The following is a 17,086-nucleotide window of genomic DNA, read 5'->3' as shown; positions in this document are numbered from 1 at the left end:
TGTTGATTGAAAATTTCAAGTTTTTAAATCAACATTAGGTCACTTCAGTGTCTAGATCTAGCCTACCACAGCTGCTTGTGTTTTAGTAATGCTTAAAGCGCCACTCTCAAGTACACACCTAAAGCGGTCAACGACTGAGGGTAGCGAATCACTTTGCACTAAAATGCAATGTTAAGTGCAGATTTTAAACAAAACTAGTCTTTACCCTGCAAAAAGCTAACGGTGTACTTGTTATGCTCAACTTTTTTTTCTTTTTTATATTTTTCCATTATTGTTTTAGCAGTTGCATTTCACAATCATGACATCTGGAGGTGCTTCAGCCCCTTAGCACCATCACTTCCCACATCCCTAAAAGCAGACAAATGCTTATCATTTGTTACCTCTGCTAAAATTACTAGATGCATCATAACTAATACCACTGTGTGCCTTTTAGCTCAAAGCAGCAAGTTTGTGAAGAGTGAATTAGCTGATAAACATGATTAATTTACAATGGATACTGAGATTTTTATTCCATTAAATACATACAAGAGAGTAAAAATGAGCTCTGTTTCTCTCTCGCTTGTTCTCTCTTCCTGTCCTTCTGTCTCTCACCTTCTTTCTTGGTGTCTTTGTCTCTCTCTCTCTCTCTCTCTTTCATTCTCTTATTCTCTCTCTCTCTCTATTGTTCAGCTGCCCTGCCTCACCAATGCATTATGATTTCTTTCCTGTTCTCTTCATTAGATTCTGGCTTGCTTTTGCTTTTGGCTGCCCCTGCAGTAGCAGCTTTTATCTTGCCAGTGAACATTTGAGCGGGGCCCGCCGAGGCTCTGAGGATTCTCTCTGCATTGTATTTCTTTTCTGCTGCTCTACTTTCGTTCAGGCAGGAATAGAAAGCAGAGGGGGGGGAGAAGCCCAGCTTTAGCTGAGCTGAGAAAGAAGCAGGAGTCAGCCCCATGTCAGTGAACTCATGCTCTAAAGAGTGACGCAGCTGCTTACAGTGCATAATTAGCCCTTTCCACCTCCCGATTTAGCAGCTAAAGACATGCGTCTTTGGCAGGAAAGTCTGATTAGCCTTCAGCAGAATCCCTCAAGTGTGCACAAAATAACCTCTCAACAGCATCTTGCATTAACAAACGCAGTCTAAAATACTTTCAGTACAGTACCTGTCAAAACTTTTACTGTTTTCCCCCTTTAAGAAGATATAGAAATAGAAGATATCAAAACTATGCAAAAAAAACACATAAAATTATGCAGTTACCCAAAAATGACACAAAGAAATAATCAAAACCATCTTCTATTTTAGATTTTTCAAAGTAGCCCCCCTCTTAGCACACTGTTGGCATTCCCTCAAGCAGCTTGAGAGGAGACACCTGGGATGCTTTCCCAGCAGGCTGGAACTAGCTCCTCAAATGCTGTGATTTAAACTACTTGTGATGGGGGCATTTAAAAACAAACTATGTTTCAAATCTAAAACATAAAAATAAAGCTTCCTGTGGGGGTGCTGACCAACAGTTTCTATTCAAATTCAAATTAAATTTGTTCCAGATTGGGCTGCTTTTTGAATGAGGCACAACAGAGCAGTGCTAATTTACATACTTTATTAATTATTCTACCAAACTGGTTCAAAGTCAGAGTTTAAACCCATTTTGGACTTTTTACTGGACTTTATTGGACTTTAGAATAAAATTTTGCTTTGAATGAACACTTGACTTTCTTTTGTTTAGTTTATTAAAATACATGATTCAACGTTCCATTTTGTCACTACCAAAACAATCATAACATTATTGAACTTTACCAGAAGTTTCAGCAGTGACAATTTTAGCTAATTTTGAGTAGAACCCAAAAACACTAGACTGGACATGACTAGCAGTTGTACACAAATGAGATCATAATAGTTTTCAGGCATATTATTAATTAAATATACTAATTGCAGAAATATGTGCTTTAGTAGTGACAATTCATAGGGTTATACACTGATTTTCAGACTTTGGGACCCAGTTAGAAACAATAGGATCTAATTGCTCACCATTTGGCCATGAGGGACAGGGATCCAGTCTCACTTCCGGCTTTAGAATACAGGGGTGTGGCTAAAACAAGGTTCCACCTATAGACTAAAAGTCTTCGTGTTTGACCTAACAATGTGTGACATGAGGATTTTTTCAAAATATTGTTTATTTAAAAAATTTACTGATGAAAAGCATTTTTAGGGAATAGGGTTTGGGAGTTTGGGAAAGCCACCTCCCAATAGAAAGTAACCTATAAATGATTATTCTGTAGATATTACTATCTCAAATAATGCTTTGAGTTTAAATAGACAATAATATAATCCTTATAATTTCCAAAAGTCTGAGGACTTTTAAATATTTTTTTTTAATAGTGTTTTTTCTAATTGGGTAGGATAGTCCATGTCAGCCTTAAAGGCAAAACAGCCTGCTTAATACTTAGAGATAAAGAAGGGTTGGAGAAGGGTCATGTAAAAATGAATTATGATTGCTTTTTGATACATAAAAAACAAAAGTCATAAGTGGACATCAGAGGAAAATTAAAGTACAAGAACAGTTTAGGATATGGATATGAAAAAATACATTTATCTAAAAATGGTTACTTTACAGCAAAACAAAAAACATTCTTAACTTGTAATGGAAGTTAAAGTAGCACAGTTTTTATTCCAAGTAGTTTTAATCATGAATAGGTTTCTGTCTAACAGCCACAATATGGTTAATCAGATCAGAACTTGATTAGCAATGTTTCCCTTTGCCCATGAACACTATTGCTTCCTTAACCAAAAGTGGGAATAAAGGCATACAATAACCAAGATAAGCAGCAAATGACCTAAAACACTATACACATTTTGTAATGGCGGGCATCTTTTTTAGGATGCTTTGCACGGAGCTTCACTCTTCAAGTTCAAAGCCATGAAAGTGTTGGAGTGTTTGACTTTAGTTTGACCTCAGCAGCAAAGCTAAAACTAAAAAACAAAGTCATCAGCGGCCTTTATCAGCTCTTGTATGCTTTTATAATCCTCCAGCTCCAAACAGAAATGGGGGGATTGCTTTAGTGCAAATGAGCTGACCAAGCAAGCGTCCTCTCAGCGTGTTGACACCAACCTCCTGAAAGGCAAATGAAGCGCTCCCCTGCGACACTGCAGCGCTAAATTAAAGTGGGATGTCCTCCCCTGTCGTCACTGGAAACTCGCAATAAACAATAAATGCAGCCTCGGCACAGACCACTCGCCTCTCATTCTCTCTGTTGGCCAATTTATCAGATATTAAAGCCAGCTCCCACTGAATTAGTTTAATACAATGGCATATGAATCACAGGAGCTCATAATTGTCCAAATAAACAACTTTGGGGATTTATATAGACTGCGTTCATTATCTTAGTGTGTGTTTGTCTTTATTATGAGGTCATAAGGCTTGCAACTAGCAGTAGCACTCCTCTTTAATAGAAACACAGCCACATCTGTCTTGGCTACATGATCCGTTGCTTCTGGCCTCAGTCCCAAAAGCAAAAGGCCTGAGCCAGGCCTAATCCTTCTCTCAATCTGTACACTGCTCACTTTTAATGAAGAGAAATGGCAGAAATTGGCCTTTGCCTGCTGACAGCAAAGCATATCCAGTCTGTTGAGACAGCACTCTGTGTATATTTTATTTATGTGAAAGGGTGCGTTATTTTACCCACTAAGTACAGGTTGCAAATTCTTTTTTGATTTTTTTCCCCATGTTATGACTCCAGGCTTCAGGGATCAACGTATCTGCAAACACAGAGCTCAGCATTTAGCAGAAAGAAAGAAAGACAGGAACAAACAAACAAACAAAAAGAAAGAAAATCCCAGAGAAGTGACTAGGGAAAAGAAAGTAAAAAAAAATATTTTGCTTATACATTATCTGAATGCCATATATCAGCTGAAAGGGTATGGGCGAGAGAGATTGTGTTTCTATTTGTATGGTGTGTGGTATGCAATCTTGGCTAGAGACAGATAATGAAATGTTCTCCATCCTTTTCCCATTACCCCAGGAGGAAAAATGAGATGTGCACCTTTTCAACATCCGAACGTTTTAGCATTTGATGCTCTGAGATTGCGCAGGTGATAGAGTGCATGTTATTTTTTAGGGACTAGATGTCGGTCTGTGATAGAGTTATGACAGTCTCTTTGGACTCTATTTTTTGGCATGGAAAGAAGTCCGTATGTGGTGGGAAGACCTACAGGTCGCTCCTCTATGTTCAGTGTTCTGCTATACCCCACTGAGACACAGTATGGCTCTCTATCACCCAGCCCACAGAACCACAGGGCCTGTTGACATTTTGGCTCAGAATGCCACAGGGTGCAATCACATACCAACCCACAACAACAGGAGGCCAATCACAGTTCTGTCCACTTCACCACATGGTCCAATCAGATCTCTGCCTACCCAGCCACAGTGTCCAATCACCTCTACAATTACAGCACTGTCCAATTCACCACACAGTCCAGTCCAATCTCTGCCCATTTTGCCCCAATGTCCAATTATATATGAAAACACAACACTAAATAGCCAATCACAAATCAGCCTCCTACACCAGGGGGCCCTCTGCCACAGGGTCCCATCATACCTCTACCTGCTCTGCCGTTAGGCCCAATCACATCTCTGCCTACTCTGCACTCGCAGTCTAATCACATTACTACCCACTTGGCCACAAAATCTAATAACATATCCATCCACAATGGACAACATGTCAGCCTTCCACCTACAGGGGACCGTTTGCCACAAGGTCCAAATACATATCTGTCCACTTTGCCACCAGCTCCAGTCATATCCCTGCCAAATATGCTGCAAGGGCCAATCACATCTCTGGCCAGTCCATCACAGGGTCCAATCACATCTCTGCCCACTATTCCACACAGTCCAAACACATTTCTGCCCACTATGCTACACAGTCCAATCACATCTCTGCCAACTCCACCTCAGGGTCAAGGGACATCACTGCCCATACTCCACAAAGTCCAGTAACGTCTGCCCATTTCACCACTGGACCTAGGGACATCGCTGCCCAGTCCAACAGAGGTTCCAGTCTTATCTTTGGCTGCAGCACCAATGGACCCAATAATTTCTCTGCTCACTGTACTACACAGCCCAATCCAGTTTCTGCCCACTATGCAAATGAGCCCAATGATCTCCCTACCCACTCCATGGTCCTTTGCCCCCTGCACCAGTGGAGTCATCGGCATCCCTGCCCACTTTACTCAGATGCTTAAATTAATCTCTTCTACACTCAGCTATTTAACAATAGCTGTACTGCAGCCTTTAGCAAATAGTATGCCTTATAGAATAAGCTGATTGACTGACTATAGAATGGACTGAGAAAAAGACAGAGAAAATAGCAGGATATTTATAGGCTTAATATCCACTAATGAATGTTGCTGCTCATGAAAGATCTTCTGCTTAGATTCATGTAGCAAGCAGGAAATCCACCAGAGCATGAACGTACAGTAAATTCAACTTCGATCTAATTACTGAAACACCAAATGTGTTTGTAAAAGCATGTATGAAATTTAAAAAAAGTTTACAAATTTAGTCATTAACCCCTTAAAATCCCAGACGTATTACATCCTAAGGCTTATTATTCAGTGACTACAGGGACTTCAGTGCAAACGTTGAACCGTTCTTAGGTTATAGAAGTGTGTAATAAAACTTTGGGCCCACCGGCAGCCATGGCCAATTAAGAGGTTGAGGCAATGCTTACAGTATATTAAGGGAGCATGTTTGCTGTATATCAGATGCAGAATGGCTCTCATACAATAAATCCTAATGAACTCATTAATAAAAGGGAAAAGCCCCATTCTCTCTAGTTCCTCCATGTTTTATCTTTGCCTATCGGGGGCAAGGGCAGCTCTGCTGGCCCCAGTCCCTCCAAGGAGCATGACGGATGGCGCGGGAGACAGACCACACACCTGCTCCATATATTAAAGCAATTAGAGAGACAGGGGAGGCTCTGAAAGGAAGTAAAACATGGCATTAGTGCGGCGATCAATACATGCTATCCATTCTTTAGTTTTCAGTGCATAATGGCCCTCATTGCTGGGTTATTTGTTAATGTTATTGAATGAGTCTCATCCACAGCCACATGTCTGAGACGGTATTGATTATGGCTTACCTCTGTCTCCGTTGTTTGTTCTAGGGCTGAAGACAGGCCAGCCTTAAGAGAAGACTTGCGCTTAATGGCGTAGATTTGAAAGACATTTGCTGTGATGGAGGTTTTCATTTTCAGCTTGTTGTTGTAAGCGTATTCCTGTGCTTTGTAGATGTGGCAGTGGGTGCAGGACCTGAAACCTATGAAACGATTAGTCATATGAAAGAAGCGTTTGGCATTTCTCTTGGAGGCTTTCAAGAACGGTTTTCTGAATTTGAGATGAAGTACGTATCCGACACTGTCCTTGTTCTATCACTCATTGTTAAATGAGCTTATCAGATTATCTCAAATTCTCATATTGATAATAGCCACTGTTGAAAGCATCATTTCACAAAGTTCATTTAACCTCATCAAGCCAGTGGGACAAATACTTTTTTCTTTCTTTTCTATTTTCTTTAGAGCATTGCTGCTCCTTAATTAATGGAAAGCAAAAGTTCAGCCTTTTTGTATGCAGATCATTGTTTTTGTCTCTCAGCTTCGATGTGTTTGTTAAGTGGCCTTTTCAAGCTGATTCTAAAACATGGCTATTCCTAACATTTAATTTGCTGTGCTCTGTTCATAACGTAATTTCTCAGAGCGGGTTAGGGGAGCACGATATATGATCTATACTGGTATATTGACATGCTGTGATAGTGCTTTTCATTTTATGTGATGTTTTAGCACAATAAGCCTTATTTCCATGACATAGTGCTGAGTCTACTCATGTTATCCAAGAAATAATAGTTAACTACAATCTATTTCATCTACTTGGGGCTCCATCCCATCCATCCATCCATTATCTTCCGCTTCTCCGGGGTTCGGGTCGCGGGGGCAGCATCCTAAGCAATGAAGCCCAGACCTCCCTTTCCCCAGCCACTTCCACCAGCTCTCCAAGGGGGATTCCGAGGCGCTCCCAGGCCAGCTGGGCGATATAGTCGCGCCAGCGTGTCCTGGGTCTTCCCCGGGGTCTCCTCCCAGGTGGACTCGCCTGTGACACCTCCCGAGGGAGGCGTCCAGGAGGCATCCTAACCAGATGCCCGAACCACCTCAGCTGGCTCCTCTCGATGTGAAGAAGCAGCGGCTCTACTCCGAGTCCCTCCCGGATGACTGAACTTCTCACCCTATCTCTAAGGGAGAGTCCAGACACCCTGCGGAGGAAACTCATTTCGGCCGCTTGTATTCGCGATCTTATTCTTTCGGTCATTACCAAAGCTCATGACCATAGGTGAGGTTGGGAACGTAGATTGACCGGTAAATCGAGAGCCTTGCCTTATGGCTCAGCTCTTTCTTTACCACAACAGACCGGTAAAGAGCCCGCATCACTGCTGACCCAGCACCAATCCGCCTGTCAATCTCCCGCTCCCTTGTACCATCACTCGTGAACAAGACCCCGAGATACTTGAACTCCTCCACTTGAGGCAAGAGCCTATCCCCGACCCAGAGAGGGCTCTCCACCATTTTCCGCCTGAGAACCATGGTCTCGGATTTAGAGGTACTGATTCTCATCCCAGCCGCTTCACACTCGGCTGCAAACCAATCCAGCGAAAGCTGAAGTTCGCGGCCTGATGTCCCCAATAGGACCACATCATCTGCAAACAGCAGCGATGTGACCCTGAGGTCATCAAACCGGACACCCTCCATCCCTTGACTGCGCCTAGAAATTCTATCCATAAAAATTATGAATTGAATCGGTGACAAAGGGCAGCCCTGATGGAGTCCAACTCTCACTGGGAACGAGTCTGACTTACTGCCGGCTATGCGAACCAAACTCCAGCTTTGTTTGTACAGGGTCTGAATGGCTCGTAGCAAAGAGCCATGTACCCCGTACTCCCGAAGCACCTCCCACAGAATACCCCGGGGAACACAGTCGAATGCCTTCTCCAGATCCACAAAGCACATGTGGACTGGTTGGGCAAACTCCCATGAACCCTCCAGAATCCTGGAGAGGGTGAAGAGTTGGTCCAGTGTTCCACGACCAGGGCGGAACCCGCACTGTTCCTCCTGGATCCGAGGTTCGACTATAAGCCGGACTCTCTTCTCCAGTACCCCTGCATAGACCTTGCCAGGGAGGCTGAGGTGTGTGATTCCCCTGTATTTGGAACACACCCTCCGGTCCCCTTTTTTAAAAAGAGGCACCACCACCCCAGTCTGCCAATCCAGTGGCACCGCCCCCGATGTCCACACAATGTTGAAAAGGCGTGTCAGCCAAGACAGCCCCACAACATCCAGAGCCTTGAGGAACTCAGGGCGGATCTCATCCACCCCTGGAGCCTTGCCACCAAGGAGCTTCTTAACTACCTTAGCGACTTCGGCCTCAGTAATGGACAAGCCTATTCCCATGTCCCCAGACTCAGCCTCCTCACTGGAGAACGTGTTGGTGGGATTGAGAAGGTCCTCAAAGTATTCCTTCCACCGCCCAATGACGTCTTCAGTCGAAGTCAGCAGCACACCATCTCCACTATATACAGTGCTAGTGGCACACTGCTTTCCCCTTCTGAGTCACCTGACGGTTTGCCAGAATCTTTTCGGAGCCGACTTAAAGTCAGTTTCCAAGGCCTCACCAAACTCCTCCCATACACGGGTTTTTGCCTTGGCGACAACTGAAGCCGCAGATCGCTTGGCCTGTCGATACCTGCCAGCTGCCTCTGGTGTCCCACAGGCCAACCATGCCCGGTAGGACTCCTTCTTCAGCTTGACGGCATCTCTCACCTGGGGTGTCCACCACCGGGTTCGAGGATTACCGCCCCGACAGGCACCAACTACCTTACGGCCACAGCTACAGTCAGCCGCTTCAGCAATGGAGGAACGGAACATGGCCCATTCTGAGTCAATGTCCCCCACCTCCCCCGATATCTGGTCAAAGTTCTGACGGAGGTGTGAGTTGAAGATCAATCTGACAGGTTCTTCTGCTAGACGTTCCCAGCAAACCCTCACTATACGTTTGGGCTTGCCTGGTCTGACCGGCATCTTCCCCCACCACCTGATCCAACTCACCACCAGGTGGTGATCAGTTGACAGCTCAGCTCCTCTCTTTACCCGAGTGTCCAAAACACATGGCCGCAAGTCCGATGACACGACTACAAAGTCAATCATTGAACTGCGGCCTAGGGTGTCCTGGTGCCATGTGCACTTATGGACATCCTTGTGTTCGAACATGGTGTTCGTGATGGACAAACTGTGGTTTGCGCAGAAGTCCAAAAACTGAACACCACTCGGGTTCAGATCAGAGAGGCCATTCCTCCCAATCACACCCCTCCAGGTCTCACTGTCATTGCCCACGTGAGCGTTGAAGTCCCCCAGTAGGACAATAGAGTCTCCAGGAGGAGCACTTTCAAGCACCCTTCCCAAGGACTCTAAGAAGGCTGGGTACTCTGAACTGCTGTTCGGTGCATAAGCACAGACAACAGTCAGGACCCGTTCCCCAACCCGAAGGCGTAGGGAAGCTACCCTCTCGTCCACCAGAGAAAACCCCAACATACAGGCACCGAGTCGAGGGGCTATGAGAAAGCCCACACCTGCCCGCCGCCTCTCACCATGGGCAACTCCAGAAAAGAATAAAGTCCAGCCCCTCTCAAGGAGATTGGACCCAGAGCCCAAGCTGTGTGTTGAGGTGAGCCCGACTATATCTAGCCGTTATCTCTCAACCTCGCGCACCAACTCAGGCTCTTTCCCCGCCAGTGAGGTAACGTTCCAAGTTCCAAAAGCCAGTTTCAGCAACCGAGGATCAGAACGCCAAGGCCCACGCCTTCGGACACTGCCCGATCCACAACGCAACGAACCCCTACTACTGCCCTTCCCATTGGTGGTGGGTCGATGGGCCCGGCCGGGCACCATGAGTAAATGCCCGGCCACCAGACGCTCGCTGGCAAGCCCCTCCCCCAGGCCTGGCTCCAGGGTGGGGCCCCGGTAACCCTGTTCCGGGCAGGGTACACAAGTCCTGCTTTTGTGTCTTCATAGGGGTTATTATGGATCACACTTTGTCTGACCTGTCACCTAGGACCAGTTTGCCATGGGAGACCCTACCAGGAGCTTTTGCTCCAGACAACATAGCAACATACTCCTAAGATCATTCAAGCACGCAAACCCCTCCACCACGATAAGGTGGTGATCCAAGGAGAGGTACTTGGGGCTTCAAAGTGAAATTTTCATTCAAGAAAAATAGTCCAGTCAAAACAAGCTGGGCCTGGTTTGTCAGATATTCTTTTCTTGGGAAGTATGCCTTCATTAACTTTATTCATGTTGACCTAAATTGCATCTCATGCCATAATACTACTGTACAGACCTACTGTTGTTGTATTTATTTGATGTGTAAAGAAAGTGATGTTACAAAGGCAAAAATGTATAGATTTTTTTGTGTCTGTCACAATTGAATAGGACTATAAGTCAGACAACAGCTGCATTGTATCATTATTCTCATTAAACAAATGAATAATTTACACACTTAATAATTTGCTTATTAACTTAATAAATACTCATTTGCATTGCACAACAGTGCATCCAACAATAAAGGAAACCTTGTGAATCTTTAACATACTGATGAAAAGTTTAGATTCAAAAGCTGATCCATTGTACTATGGCCTATACTCACTCCATAACTGGCAGATTTGAGTGAGGTTAAGGGGCAAAAATGCAAATTCTCTTATATCACCAGTGAAACGAAAGGGAAAGAGAAGCAATACATGGCCTTAAGTTTAATGTGGGTTAATGTAATGACGTTCCAAGTAATTTATGCTTATTTCTATTGGTCAGATCATCATGACATATCCGCACAATATAAAGGACTGTTGTTTTCAAGTGTTTTCAAATAAAAGAAAATCTAGAACACAAACTTTTGATATAATAGCAACAATATGATAGCTGACATTACTGTCAAAAATCAGAAAAACATTGTGCAAAAACTTTGCAGACTTATTATTCAGTTATTAATCCTAAACAATTATTGTACAGTTACTTCTATGAATGATTCAGTAACTACTATGTTACTAATATGGAAGTCAGGGTGAGGTATTGAAATGAGGGTCTATTTACAGGTTAATGTAGGTCTAAAGGGGTTAAATACATGTCATTCTCAAGAATGCTATTTTGCTAATGACTCCCTTTGAATGAAGTGTTACAGAAGTGAACTGAAGGATTAGCTTATTATGGTCCCACCTCCCATCCCCCTCACACCTCCGTTTCAGTAATATGTCTGTGTCAGCGGCGTTCATCAGGCTCTGACTGAGCCTTTCCATCCCACACTGCTCCACTACCCCTCTCTGATGACACATTATCCTCCACTGTTCCATAGATCATCTTTCACTATTTATGGCCTATATAAGTGTATGTTTTCAGAGGCTAAGTGACGAACGCAGCAGGAGGTCAGCGTACTCTTCCCACAGCCCCCTCTTTCTGTCTCATTCGATTTCATTTCATGCTTTTCCCCCTCATCAGGCTGCAGCAATATTGAGCGCAAGAATTCGCTGTTCACCTGCAGTGGGGCCCAGGTCACCATGTAAAGTTGTGCTTTAATTAGTCGCTAAAAAAGGAAAATGCCATCATGCACCTAATTGCTTCTGTTATGTGTTCATTAAAAATGCTCAGCAGAGCACGATATTGCAAAAGTAATTGCAGGGTTAGGGGAGCATTGTGTTAGCAAGTGTTGTCGGTGCTGAGCCATCTGCGTCTTTTTTTTCCCTGAGCGTAGTCATCTACTTTTAATGTCAGCCCCACGCCAAAAAACAACAAAGGCAAACAAACATGGCAGAGAGCGACGGCTCTTCTCTTTCACCCATGCAGATAGCTCTTTCAGCGGACGCCAGTGTTCTCAGAGCATCAGAAAATGAATGTCACAGATTTTAACCCCAACAAAGAAGATTTTATACTTTTGTTGTTTGGTTTGCTGTGTTTGCCCTCATGTCAGGCTACAGCATAATAGCACCCTCATCTGAGACCATGCCTTTGTGTACAAGAGCAGACCTTGCTCTTCGCTGCATTAGTAAACTTACTAGACAAGTTATTGTGAATTTACTGGACTGGACACCTTGCCGTTTATGAACTTACTGGACTAGTTATGTCTGTTATGTTTGAAAGAAGCTTTCTCTACTTTGAATGTGAGTGTGATTTTGCAAAAGCTGCGGTATAAGCAGTTCTGATCTAATCCATGCTCAGTCCTTATTTGATTGCTGAATATAGTCAAGGTACCTGATTCTAGTTTTTATATGGATGAACAGAAACAATATAGTTTATAAAACTCCCCACATGCTAGCTAGCTTACCCACCGGTCACTGTGGTCCAAATCCATGTACCTGATTCTAAATGCTTATATGGATGGCTTCATTTATTTTTTTGCATTGGATACGTTATATATGCCATGTTTGCATATATGCCTGTATTTTGAGTGGGAGTGTGAATTTGCAAAAGCTATGGTAACATATTGATGATCATCACAAATCCCCAAGCATTTTCCAGCCAAACGTAATTACATAGCAATGTTTCAAGCAAAGCAGAAACAAGGTAATTCATTTTGTAAGTACACTGTAAAATATGGCTCATCAGTTTAAGAAAAATACTTCATGTGGTAACAAATAAATTAACGTGTTTTATTCAAACTAAATAAATATTTTGAGTAAATGATTCTTTCGATTAAAATATTGTTTTGAGTTAAATTGCTTGTTCCTACATAAAGTATGTTTTTTTAGGTTGAACCAATGAGGCATTTTTTATAGTTTAGCTCATTTACCCTTTTGCTACCCTTTTGCTGATCATTTCCACTGGTGCACTAATAGAGCTTTCAATGTTATGTTACCACCAAGTGATTTACAGGTCATAGCAGCTCATGATTACATGCAGACAGATAGTCAAATTCAAATTCAGACATGTTCTTTACTTTGTATACCTGTTGGATGTTATTGGTAAAGTTTCAAACTCAGCTCTCAGAATATCACTGGAACTAGATTAGCCATATGCCCAGTGTAATCTATTGAGGATAAAAAATGGTCCAATTCACCCACAGAAAGCCTGTCAACATCAACACAAAGAATCAGTTACTAATACAATGTTTGTGATATGTGACATAACATCCCTGCTCTACACTGTCATGTGCATCAGAGGCGTAAGAAATGGCAACTAATATTGTGAAACTATGAAGACTGGGTGAATGGGTGTGAATGAGTAATTAGCGTAGTAGGACTTCATATTACACAATGTCTCAGACTGTAGATACACCGACAAATAGCATAGATGTGAACTGATCTGCTTTACAGAAGAACTGCTTTGTGACTTTCCTTTTAAACAAGCCCAAGACAGAAGGATGTAAGCTAGCAAAATTGCCTAGCTACTTTATATCTGATATCTGGTTTTGAGCTGCTCACATGGTCATACCTAATTAAATGTAATTAAATAAAGTGAATTAAAGCACAATAAATAAAGTAGATTCAATAAAATTAGAATCTGTATACACTATAAGAACTTATACAGACTATAAATCACTCAAATTCCAGCTTAAAAAAAAAGGAAAGAAAAAAAAAAAAAAGATCAAGCCCCTCTGAAGAACCATAACACAAACTGAGGTCTGACACTCTGGAGAGCCATGGCCTTTTGTGCAGACTAAAGAGAGTTACTCATGCAGCTAACCTGGATCTTCCGTCTGACCTCTCCTGACATACATTACACTGACCCGATTAAAACAATACTCGGTTTCCAGGGCATACAAACATCTATAAGCCCCCCTCCCCTATTTCTCTCCCTCTCTCTCTCTCTCTCTCTCTCTCTCTCTCTCTCTCTGTCTCTGACACCTTCACCTAAGCAAGCCTGACCTCCAAGCGACAGGGTCCAGAGAGATTTGAGAGAGAAAGAGAGGGTAGGAAAAGAAGAATGAGAGGACTGTGTAATGTTTACTATGTCCACCCCTTAAATCCCTGCATCTGAGACCTAACACCCCAGCCACACCTGTACCTGCCTGTTTAATTATCCACAGGACCCCCCAAAATATGCAGTAGTACTGCTGTGGTCATGGCAACCTGAGACAGAAGAGCATTTCATCTGGGTTTCACTTCAACAGACAGAAAATACATTGGTAGTTAAAAAGAATCGCTCAGATGCTTTAGAAACAGTTTTAAATGAATATGCAAGGCTCTTATATTCTTTTTGCTGTACAGAAGAGATATTAGAGTTTGACCTAAACAAAATACACTTCTCACTTTATAGTCTAAACTGTCCTTAAGATATTTGTAATCCATTGTTTTGTGATGTCAAACCATTGTATTTACATACACTATATTACTAAAAGTATTCACTCGCCCATCCAAATAATTGAATTCAGGTGTTCCAGTCACTTCATGTGGCCTTGAGATTAGCTCAAGAACAGCGTAAAGAGTTTCATGGAATGGGTTTCCATGGCCGAGCAGCTGCATCCAAGCCTTACATCACCAAGCGCAATGCAAAGCATTGAATGCAGTGGTGTAAAGCACTGCCACTGGACTCTAGAGCAATGGAGACATGTTCTCTGAAGTGATGAATCATGCTTCTGCATCTGGCAATCAGATGGACGAGTCAGGCTGCCAGGTGTAATGTTTGGTGGATTTTTGGTGTGGGGTTGTTTTTCAGGAGTTGGGCTCTGCCCCTTAGTTCCAGTGAAATGAACTTTTAATGCCTCAGAAGACCAAGAGATTTTCGACAATTTCATGCTCCCAGCTTTTTGGGAACAGTTTGGCGATGGTCCCTTCCTGTTCCAACATGACTGCGCACCAGCGCACAAAGCAAGGTCCATAAAGACATGGATGAGCGAGTTTTGTGTGAAAGAACTTGACTAGGCTACATTGAGTCCTGACCTCAACCTGATAGAACACCTTTGAGATGAATTAGAGCAGAGATGGTGAGCCAGGCCTTCTCATCCAACATCAGTGTCTGACCTCACAAGTGCACTTCTGGAAGAATGGTCAAAAATTCCCATCAACACACTCCTAAACCTTGTGGAAAGCCTTCCCAGAAGAGTTGAAGCTGCTATAGCTGCAAAGGGTGGGCATCATATTAAACATATTTAAATATATTAAAATTTTTTTTAAAAAAAACAGGGAAGCCAATCAGAAAATAGGTCTTTTATATAAATCAATCTTAAACTGTGAGAAAATCTCTGGAAATACAAAAAAGAGGAGAAAAATGGAGGATACGAGCCACCTATTTTCACAGGAAAGATCTTTTTGACTGATACGCTGTAATGGTGGCAGACAGAAGATCTTTAATAACAAAGGGGTGGTCCAAAATCACAGTTGAAAATAGAAAGTCAAAAACCAGAACACCAGTACAGAACAAAAGGGAACAGCAAGAATCAAAGTCAAAAACAGAAAATGAATACACGAGTAGGCTCGTATACTAAACTTGTATGCTAAACTAAGTGACAAAGGAATTAAGGCACAGGTCTGAGCGCAATCAGAAGTCTGGAGATGAGGAGCACTGATAGGTGGATCTGTGAGAGTCCATAGCCTTGTGATGCAGCAAAGAGTTCTGGGAATTTGAGTCTTGGATGGCCATGTTGGATATCGTTCCAGCCAGGCCGAAGGGAGGTGTGACGCATCCAAAGAAACCAAACGCAGTCCACTGCTTTTGCATGCGATGTAAGATCAGATGATTGTCAGAATGAGATCTGCATGAGACTAAGTGGTATACACAGCACACAAATCTAGTACAATAAAAATTGAGCAAGAAGGGCCTGGGACCGATTCAGGCCTGGTGACCAGGGTCCTTTCTGTGTGGAGTGTGCATGTTCTCCCCGTGTCTGCATGGGTTTCTTCTGGGTTCTCCGGTTTCTTCCCACATTCGAAGGACATGAGTCAGGCCAGTTGAACATGGTAAATTGCCCCTAGGTGTGAGTTTTGCTTATTTACATGTTTTGCTTAAGTACATAAGTACTAGCTTTTGTAAATACTTAAGTGTCAAAATTTAAAATACTGTGAGATATCATAGCAATCCAGCATTTCTTATGTTGTTTATTCAGTTTAGGAAATGTGTAAAATTTAATTCACTCCCCATTTAAAGTCCTGGAATATTGGGCATCTGATTGAAAATAGCCTTGCTTTATTTCTGAAAGCTTAATACAATATTTAGGGAAGGGATTTACTGAAAGGTGTACTGTGATTGGTTTGATTGACTTGTGAAAGTGTATCATATTCTTTCATGTTTTGACTACAAAGTATTTTTAGTGAAATTAAAGCAACAAAAATGGAAATACTTAATACTTAATGTAAAAAAATAATAATGAAGTCCATGCACTTTATTACTGTCCACAACTGGATTAAGGCAGGACAAGTTTATTTATACACAAAGACAATGAATTGCGCTTTACACAATAAATCTAATTGCACATTGAATCATTCAGCAGTCACCAGGAAATGCTGGGCCAGAACTACAAAGAAAGATAAAGTGCTATGAACTCTACAACCTTTCTTCTTCTTGCTCCAGAAGACTCACTTAGTGACTATCTAGCATTTAGTTGGACTGATAAAAACACTTGCAGCTGTGGGCAGACCATCAGAAGCTAAGACTAGGAAACATGTGCAGAAGAAAAGTCTAATGGATGGTCTGTGAAGAAAGTACATAAAGCAGTATAGTTTCTGTAGAAAGTAGGACAACACAGTTTGAGGTGGTCATCAAAGCTAAAGACCTACAAGATACTGACAAAGACTCTTGGTTGTGTCTTCTCTAATACATGAATCATGTTTTGCTGTGAATCAGTGATCATTTCAGAAAAACAATTATTTTTGGCTGAGACTGTGCAATAAATACAAAGAACCCAAGTTATGATATATGCATGGTGCCCACACACTCCTGCGTCTCGCACCACACACTTGCTGCGGGCTGGCATTGATGCTTCTGTTGATTTGGGCTTTTTTGACACTCTTCCCACGTACATATTTCTTGCAAATTTCTACGCTTACTGTATGGATGGATGTTGGTTACCGAAGAATAAAATGGCTGTCAACAA

At 42.5% G+C, this 17,086-nt stretch overlaps 1 protein-coding gene across 3 annotated transcripts in view; it reads left to right on the top strand.

The window, feature by feature from the left end:
• cadm2a (cell adhesion molecule 2a) overlaps positions 1-17,086 on the top strand; it is a 482,918-nt gene that overhangs the window by 385,735 nt on the left and 80,097 nt on the right. The gene's annotated exons all lie outside the window — the stretch shown is intronic.

This window comes from Pygocentrus nattereri, chromosome 18 (genome assembly GCF_015220715.1).
Source record: "Pygocentrus nattereri isolate fPygNat1 chromosome 18, fPygNat1.pri, whole genome shotgun sequence".
Lineage (NCBI taxonomy): Eukaryota > Metazoa > Chordata > Actinopteri > Characiformes > Serrasalmidae > Pygocentrus > Pygocentrus nattereri.
The sequence above is the reverse complement of the archived record's forward strand: the minus strand, read 5'-3'. Positions and strand labels throughout refer to the sequence as shown.